Below are 9,065 nucleotides of genomic sequence, written 5' to 3' on the forward strand. Positions count from 1 at the left end.
GGAATGCTCCGTTCACTTGCATGGGCCTTCCTGACTTCCAGTGGTGAATTATTTTCCAATAATGACCGTTGCTAAGCATATAATGACCACTGTCAAGGAAAGTGGAGTGATTCTTTCATATCACTCCGCAAGTAGTCCGTTAATTTATCAACCCCAGCATGTCCGGTTGCTAAGCGACATCAACATCTTTGGCAGACTATTTCTCTGATGATCAACACTACGAATGGTAATTGTAGAAAACACACCGTGTGAAGTTATTTTTTCGTTTTGGCAAGTAGTCGCGTAATAAGCGGGATAATGTATAGAACGTCGCCGTCATTATTGGGAAATAAGCCCCTTCAGGGCGAAGCAAGACCCCTCCGCTTCGTATTGGTGCCCTGTTCGCCCTGTCAGGGCTTATTTCCCGATAATGACTGGCGTTCTATACATTATCCCTTACATATTATTTAGATATAGAGCTCCAGGTCTCCCACCGGAGCTCCCGGAGTGTTCTAGAATATCTTATAGAACACGGCCAAAAGCTGTGTGTGCCTCCGTGTGTGGTATTATGAATAAACGAGTCTCTGGTACTACATCATTGCTTCTTTAGAGCTTGTGGGATCTACGAGTAAATTCACACCGGTGTACTCTCTATAATGTTTATACCATACACCCCTAAGTCCCGCCCACTGGAACTAGTGCTTGTAGTTTTTTAGAGCACCCCCCTCATATACTTCCTGCTTTAAATTACGCAAAAATTGTCATTTTGCATAATTTAAAGCAGGAAGTGTTAAAGGTAGATACAGAGCTCTCCCGTCTCAGGGGAAAATGAGGGAATGATGCAGGACCATTCAAAAATATGACTGGGTTACTAATGATACATCACTTAATGCAAATGGGTGAAGTGTCCCTTTAACAGATGAATAATGGGATGTGTTGGACAGAGGAAGTGGATAGTGGAGTTTAATGATAGGTGTTTTCATACTCATCTGCAGGGCATCTTGAAACCTGGTTCTGAACGGCTTAAAGGCATCAAGACTACAAGACTATTAGGATTCAGGTCCACTCAAACAAGAGGAAGGATCGGGTCGTCTGTGATGATCATCTGTCAATCAATCACTCACATTCTTATAAGATGCACCATGCAAATGACGTTCCTTAAAGAAATTCAAAAAAAGAGACCAGAATTCAGGTGCATTTCCAAAATGTTAAATTGATTATTTAGTTCTTTATTCATTTTAAGATTAAATTATCAATTAACCATTTTGGAAATTGCACCTGAATCAGTGGATTACCTCATTAAAGTTTGTTGTGACAATTCACTGGGTAGAAGAAACCCATTAAAGAGCCATGAGCTTCTCACTATTCATGTTGTTCTGTAGTTTTACTGGAGCATTGGCATCTTGCATTGTGAAGGTTAGCACCTCCTCAACTCCAAGACGACACACACATTCAGAAAGCGGAGGCGCCAAACACCTCAGAGCAGGAAGACACGCCATTGTATTCTAGACGAATGATTTCCTCTGCATATCAAACAGAGATACGCATCCTGCAATTGGCGTATTGTTCTCAGACGGCTTTCTCGCTCTTAATAGTTGGGTATTCCATCCAATATAAGGAAATCCAGGCCAGAGTCCTTGGCTCCTGGTTTCCTGTAGTGCAGGGTAAGAGGACCGGGGAGGGAGGGCTGAGTGCTAAAGGGATTGTGTGAAATGAGTTATCGCATGATAGATGACAAACTGATATCAGCCCAGGGTTACTCTGAAGACCCTGTATTCGCTAGGCATCGTTCTGTAGGAGTTTCCGCTTAATATATTTATAGGGTGGGAGATTATAGAGCTGCAGAGAACTTCTCCAATACTGCTCAAAGCCATATAAGGAATCGTTTGATAAATAACAACAACAACAACAAAATGTCACTGCTGATCTTTAGAAATACATGTGGGGCTGTGCTATCAGAATGGTTTTACACCTTTTCTATGCTTTTACGTAAGAGTAAAAGAGTGATGCTATTACGGGTTAGCCAGTTAAAATAACTTTAAGGTAAATGTGAATTTGACCTTAAGGTGTATGTATTCAAATAATTAGCTTTGTTCGTATCTTTACACCTTTTAAAAGATTCAAACTAGGGTTTGAATCGTACTGCTCTGTGCCATGTACACCATGTACACTCTACAAAGCCAACATAACTAAATCAAAACAGTAACAATGCAGAAATGGGTTTAAACCTTAAAACTTTCATGTTTGTGATCTTCTTATTAGCCCCATCACTTGTTGTTGATGTGTGTATGTGGGCTACACATACACATACACACGCCGTCCATAGCCGCTGTTAACCCAACATTGTGGTGGCAGCGCCTTTACGTCTGCGTGCACACAGCGCTGCCGACCACCAGGCTCAGGGGCTCCATGGCAGGACGGGGTCGGGGTGGGGGGGCGTGGGACGCTGCAGAAGCCCAGGGTCTGTTTTTGGATGCATGGTAGCAAACAGGAAGTCCCCGCAAGCACAGTCACACAAGGACACTTCCTGCCTTTGTCTGCCAGGGTTTGGGGCTGGGTTCAGCTCTGCTCTCCCACAGGTCTCTCTGGTGGGACCACCATCTAGTACCACCACAGGTCCCTGTGGTGGGACCACCATCTGGTACCACCACAGGTCCATCTGGTGGGACCACCATCTGGTACCACCACAGGTCCCTGTGGTGGGACCACCATCTGGTACCACCACAGGTCCATCTGGTGGGACCACCATCTGGTACCACCACAGGTCCCTCTCCCCAGACCACGATCTGGTCCCACCACAGGTCCCTCTGGTAGGACCACCATCTGGTACCACCACAGGTCCCTCTTGTCTGACCCAGGCCCCACCATTAAACACCCTTTGATTTAACGTTACTCTGTGTAATCATAACGGTCCTGGATCCTTGATTTTAAAAGTCTTTAGAAGTGAACCTTTCATATAAACAAAGGTAAGCTATGAGAAATGGAATGAGAGACTGTGCCTCGTGTGCTATAGGCAGACTGCTCTCAGTGTTGAGCTCAAGCCCTTGTCATGTAATTCTGAGTGGGACCATCTGAGTACACCTCACATCCCAGCCCAGGGCCCACCTCAAAAGGGTCAGGGAGGGAAGAGGAGGCCGTGAACTCATTAGTTTGCTACTTAGTGTTTGAAGATACTAAATCTATCAAAACTACATTCATTCCAATAGACAATGCATGGCATGTTAGATTGAAAAGAATATCCAACAGTCACCATGGCTTAAAATAGTTATATATACTTATAGTAATAATGTATTGTGTTTCGATTGGAAATTGATATATTTAGATGTGTTACAGAAAATAATATATATATATAATAAATAATAATAAATGGAAAGAAATATATATAATATTAATATTATGACTAAGGAAGCTTAATTATATTGAGTTATGGAGAAGGGGTGGGATTCAATAAGTGCAAACTTCTTCCCACTCCTTTTCGAACATGTTATTCTAATCTGGAAGTGTTTGTCATTTATGTATCTAATTTTGCTTTCTATTTCTTGTAACATCATGATTTTCAGTATGACAATTTCTGTTTTTACATGTTTTCTTTTACATGTTCGAAATAAAATACAATCAAATCAAATCAAGTCATTTGTACAACAAATGAACACTGACTGTCTAATATTTTGTTTACCTACTCATATGCAATGCCTAAAACCTTGAGTTGTGGGAATACATTTTTGATGATATTCCCATGCATGTCCAAAGAAATGACTGGTGGTTTTGTGACAAAATATCCCAACTCTTTCAGCTGTTGAAGTTCACTTGCATCACTGGGAACTTCTGGAGCCTTCTCCTGTAGGCTCATGTATTTTGAAATGTTTCCCAACTCCAACTAAAAGTATCCTTGCCCGAGGGAGAAGCCAAGGGAAAAGGGCTTGAGAGTTTGGGAAATATGTGGCTTTTCCATAATAAAATAATTCCAAAGAGACTATTTGGTTTGGACTTTGGTTCCTTGTTTGCTGTACATTTTCCTTCCACTACATTTAAAACAGAAAACAAAAAAAAACGTTCAACGTGTATCTCCATTTCTTTAAACCCCATCACCCCATATATATATATATATATATATATTATACTATACATGCCTCATTTTGTAAGTCATCCCCAACCACTACCAAATCACCTATAGATCTCTTCACTCTCACCTTATAAATAGATTGAAAAAATAATTATGTTGGAAGCAGTGTCCACACTGGCCAGCAGTTGGAGGACACTGAGGACGTTGTGCAGGTCCCTCAATCTCATGTTTGATCTCTGAACAAACCTCAAGTGGAGTGGAAGACATTTTGAGAAGGAGCCAAGAGGTCATTTAAATCAGGAAATCAATTCAAACAGCCTTTAAGCTGTGTGATCTGTGTGATGTCATGGACTGGACTCAAGTTAACTTCCCCACAAAAAAAAACAGCGGCACCGAACATTCCTGTTCGGGGGCTCAACCTTTTCCCAGTTGCATATTGTTTGGATAAATTCTGTGTCTTCCCGTCCTTTTTTTTTTTAAGATTTCCCTCCCCTTGACCAAGACAGTGGAGAGCCAAACACCTCTGTTGGTGTGTGTTGGTGTGTTGGTGTGTTGGTGTGTGTGTGTGGGTGTGTGTGTTGGTGTGTGTGTGTGTGTGGGTGTGTGTGTTGGTGTGTGTGTGTGTGTGGGTGTGTGTGTGTGGGTGTGTGTGGTGTGTGTGTGTGTGTGTGTGTGTTGGTGTGTGTGTGTGTGTTGCTGTGTGTGGCGCTGCGAGGCTGGACATGATATGACGCTCCTGAAGAGAGCAGCAGCAGACTCTGGGTCCGGGAACAGAAGGAAGTCCTGGAGCGGACTGAAGACATATGGCTGCTGGACCACGAGGACGTCAGCTCTTCAATGTCCTTTATTTTGAGTTATATGCTGCTACTGGTTCCATGCAATCCAGTCCTTGACTTACAAGTGACACAAGTTTGAAAGACTTTACTATTACAAGGGTCTGCTGTACTGATAACAACCAAAATAAACACTATGAGCTATTAAATGTGTGACAAATAGGATGAAGCCCATTCAGACTCCAACAAGCCGTTCATTCATGTATTATGAGTATTGATCCAAGAGTTTGATAATGTGACTGCCAACACCCCCAAACACACACACACACACACACACATGAACACACACACAAACAAATGTTGCTGTGATAAGGGCGATGGGACTGTGAGGACACGGTCTGGCTTGGTGAGGTGTGGGTAAATATCTGCGACCCAGTCATGAAATGACTGGGTCGCAGATATTTTTTTAAGTTATTGGTTCAGGGGTAGTGACACTAGACCCTCTCTCTCTCTTTGTGTCTTTATGTCCTGTCCATCACATCTCTCTCTCTCTCTCACTCTCTCTGTCTTTATGTCTCTCTTCCAGCTCCTATCCATCACATCTCTCTCTCCCTGTCTATTTATGTCTCTCTGGCTGCTGATATCTGGCCTACTGGATTCTGCCACTCAAACAGGACATGTATGTACATAGACATATACATATGTTTACACTATATACATGTGTGTACTCCGTACTGTCTCATGAGAGACAGTAAGAGTGTGCTTATTGCATCAGTGATGCTTTCTAAAGCCTTTCATGTTTTGTGGTTTATTTGTGAAGGATCTAGTGACACTATGCATTCCTGCATCTGTGTGTGTGTGTGTGTGTGTGTGTGTGTGTGTGTGTGTGTGTGTGTGTGTGTGCATGTGTGTTAGTGTGCGTGTGTGTGTGTGTGTGTGTGTGTGTGTATGTGTGTGTGTGTGTGTGTGTGTGCACATGCATATGTGTGTGCGTGCGTGCACTGGTTTGTGCGGGTAATGGGGTAATTGTAGTGTGGGAGCGTGGAGGAAGGGCAGGATTATCAGCGCTGTGTGCTTTGTAGCGTCTCTCTGAGAACACTGTGGGAGCTCAGCCACCCACCTGGCCTCCTCCTACGTACTGCTACCTCTTACCTTCCTACTCCCTAGTTCTACCTCCTACTCTCTACCTCCCCTCTCCTACTCCCCCCCCCCCCAATTTTACTCCTCCATTCCGCTGACCTGTCCCCTCCAACTTGCTACCACCCCCACCTCCCACCTCCCACCTCCACCTCCCACCCCCACCTCCTACCTCACCTCCACCTCCCACCCCCACCTCCACCTCACCTCCCACCTCCACCTCCCACCCCCACCTCCCACCTCCACCTCCCACCCCCACCTCACACCTCACCTCCACCTCCCACCCCCACCTCCACCTCACCTCCCACCCCCACCTCCCCTCCCCTCCCACCTCACCTCCCACCTCACCTCCACCTCACCTCCACCTCACCTCCCACCTCCACCTCACCTCCCAACTCCACCCCCCACCTCACCTCACCTCCCACCTCCACCCCACCTCCCCTCCCACCTCACCTCCCACCTCACCTCCACCTCACCTCCCACCTCCACCTCCCCTCCCACCTCCCACCTCACCCCCCACCTCCACCTCACCCCCCACCTCCACCTCACCTCCCACCTCCACCTCACCTCCCACCTCACCTCCCACCTCACCTCCCACCTCCACCTCACCTCCCACCTCACCACCACCTCACCTCCCACCTCCACCTCCACCTCACCTCCCACCTCCACCTCCCACCTCCCAACTCCACCCCCCACCTCACCTCACCTCCCACCTCCACCCCACCTCCCCTCCCACCTCACCTCCCACCTCACCACCACCTCACCTCCCACCTCCCCTCCCACCTCCCACCTGCAATCAATAAGCCAGAAGAAGTCCTCCTTCTGGCTTATTGTAGTCAACAGCTCCCATTTGACGTCTTCGCTTTCTGTCCCGGGTCTCACGCATAAACGGCTCCATCAAAGGATTGTCGCCAACTACTGTTTGTCTTGAGTTAGAATTTCCCTTCTAGAGAATTCCAGAGGCCCCTTCCATAATGTTCAGCCTCACTCGCTGTTTCTTTAATGTTGCCAATCCTGTTCTTAGCATCAAAACAGCTATTAGCGGCTCCAGCTACAGCAAGGCTGTTTAGATAACCCACCCACCCAGCCACCCACCGCATCAAAACACGGCCCAAAAAACCATTGTTTGACAAATAGTCAAGAGACTATTTGTCTCTTGACTGCTTTGTTTTCTTATCCTATTCATCAACGACGAGACACTTTTAGGACGGTGGGAAAACAACGTTGAACTCAGCTCGATAATAATTGGGCAGCTGTAATCCTTTAAACTACACCTGTGAGAAAGTTGTGGAGAGACAAAAGCGCCCTTAAGATGCAATAATAGTGAATTACCACACCCTATTCTATCACTTTCAACTAAACTAGGACCTTTATCAAGTGCAATCAATCATTAGAAAGGAATTAGTACATTCCCATCACCAGTTCAATGGCAGGTGTTATACGGACCAAGTCTTCATTACTTACATTCAGCTTCAATGGTTGTGCTTTGTCTTGTTTGCCTATGTTTGTGATCTTTGTCCCCCTAATGTCTCAGTCCCGTTCCCTTTGTGTCTGTTAACTCAAATAAGGGAAATCTGAGGATTATCAGAGGATTATTTGCTGTACAATAGCTTGCAGTTATCTGCTAGCTCTTTGTTTTCTACTGTAAACATGGTAACCACAATCTAATTTGTTTAAAGAATGTATTCATTTATTTATTCATGTATTTATTTTCACACCAGGGTGACCTACTATGACTGATATCCTGGTGTGTGTTAGGAAGGAAGGATGCCTAAATACATACATAAACAATCTGATCATAATCAATAAGGTCTGCATTGCATCATAAATGAATGGCTAGGGAACACTGAATCCTCGGCATGGATCCAGCACACATTTGATTCCAGAGCGGATTCAGTTCACAGCTCAGTCCTTTAGCGGTGGAAGGGGTGGAACAGGATATGTTCTGTTGTTCACAGCAGACTGGGGGAATGTCTTGTACACCTCGGTATCAGCGCTAGTATACCCTGGCATTCATGTCTGCTATTCCAAACACAACAATGCAATGTCAGAGATGTGTTTAATGTTACGAAAGCCTGCCGCACTGAGCCCACAGCCTGGCGACACCATCCATCCACGCAAGTTAACGTTGTGCAAAGAATACCCTGATCTGCAGCGAGAAACACAATGTGAACAAGACCAGGACACTCTTCTTTACCACCAATATCTAGGGGTGACTATGAGCCAATGTCTGCCTCCTCCTACTCCAAATACAAGACATGCATGACCAGAGTGAGAACTGTCTCCACCGCAGTCTCTCAGTCTTATCACATCTTCATCTGGTTTCCCACAGCGCCGCCACCACAGTGTCTGCACCACTCTGTTGGTGGAGCGTTGCGCAACCAGCACTGCTCACAGGCTTTTTGGCATATCAGCATTATTAATATTTTGATGATTATTGTCTGTTAGAGATTGTTTTCTTGTTTTGTTGCACCTTGGAAAATAGGTATTTGTGTGTGTGTGTGTGTGTGTGTGTGTGTGTGTGTGTGTGTGTGTGTGTGTGTGTGTGTGTGTGTGTGTGTGTGTGTGTGTGTGTGTGTGTGTGTGTGTCTTCTGTATCTGGGAGACCATCAGAATCCAGCTTGGTTCACCTGACACCTGTCATCTGAGTCAACGGTTCTTCACTCACAGAGAGAACCGCCCGAGGATTAGCGGCCATTGTTTACACCAAAACACAGTGTTGTTCTTCCTCACACAGCGCTGTGTTTGGTTTTAGTATTCTGCTGAGGTGTCTGGGAAGAAAATGTTATCTTGGATGCACGCAAGGCCCCATGGGTTGTTTGGTGTTCACACCTGGTTCTGTGACACACCTTTACCTGGAATCCCACAACCACTTTGTTTATTGTGGATGATCCTGATTAGTTTAGGGGATGGGAATAATAATCCATTATTCTTTTTAGCACATTTGAATAATCCTATTTAGTTAAATACATGTGTTTAATACCATTTAGTCTAGTGTATGTGAATAATCCCACAGATCAATGCCATTTAATTAGAATGACAGGTCAGATGATTGCATTAATCGTAATGCTCCTAAGGATTTATTATTTTATTATTTATATATTATATATATA

This window comes from Micromesistius poutassou (genome assembly GCF_964030765.1).
Source record: "Micromesistius poutassou genome assembly, chromosome: 5".
Classification (NCBI taxonomy): Eukaryota; Metazoa; Chordata; class Actinopteri; order Gadiformes; family Gadidae; genus Micromesistius; species Micromesistius poutassou.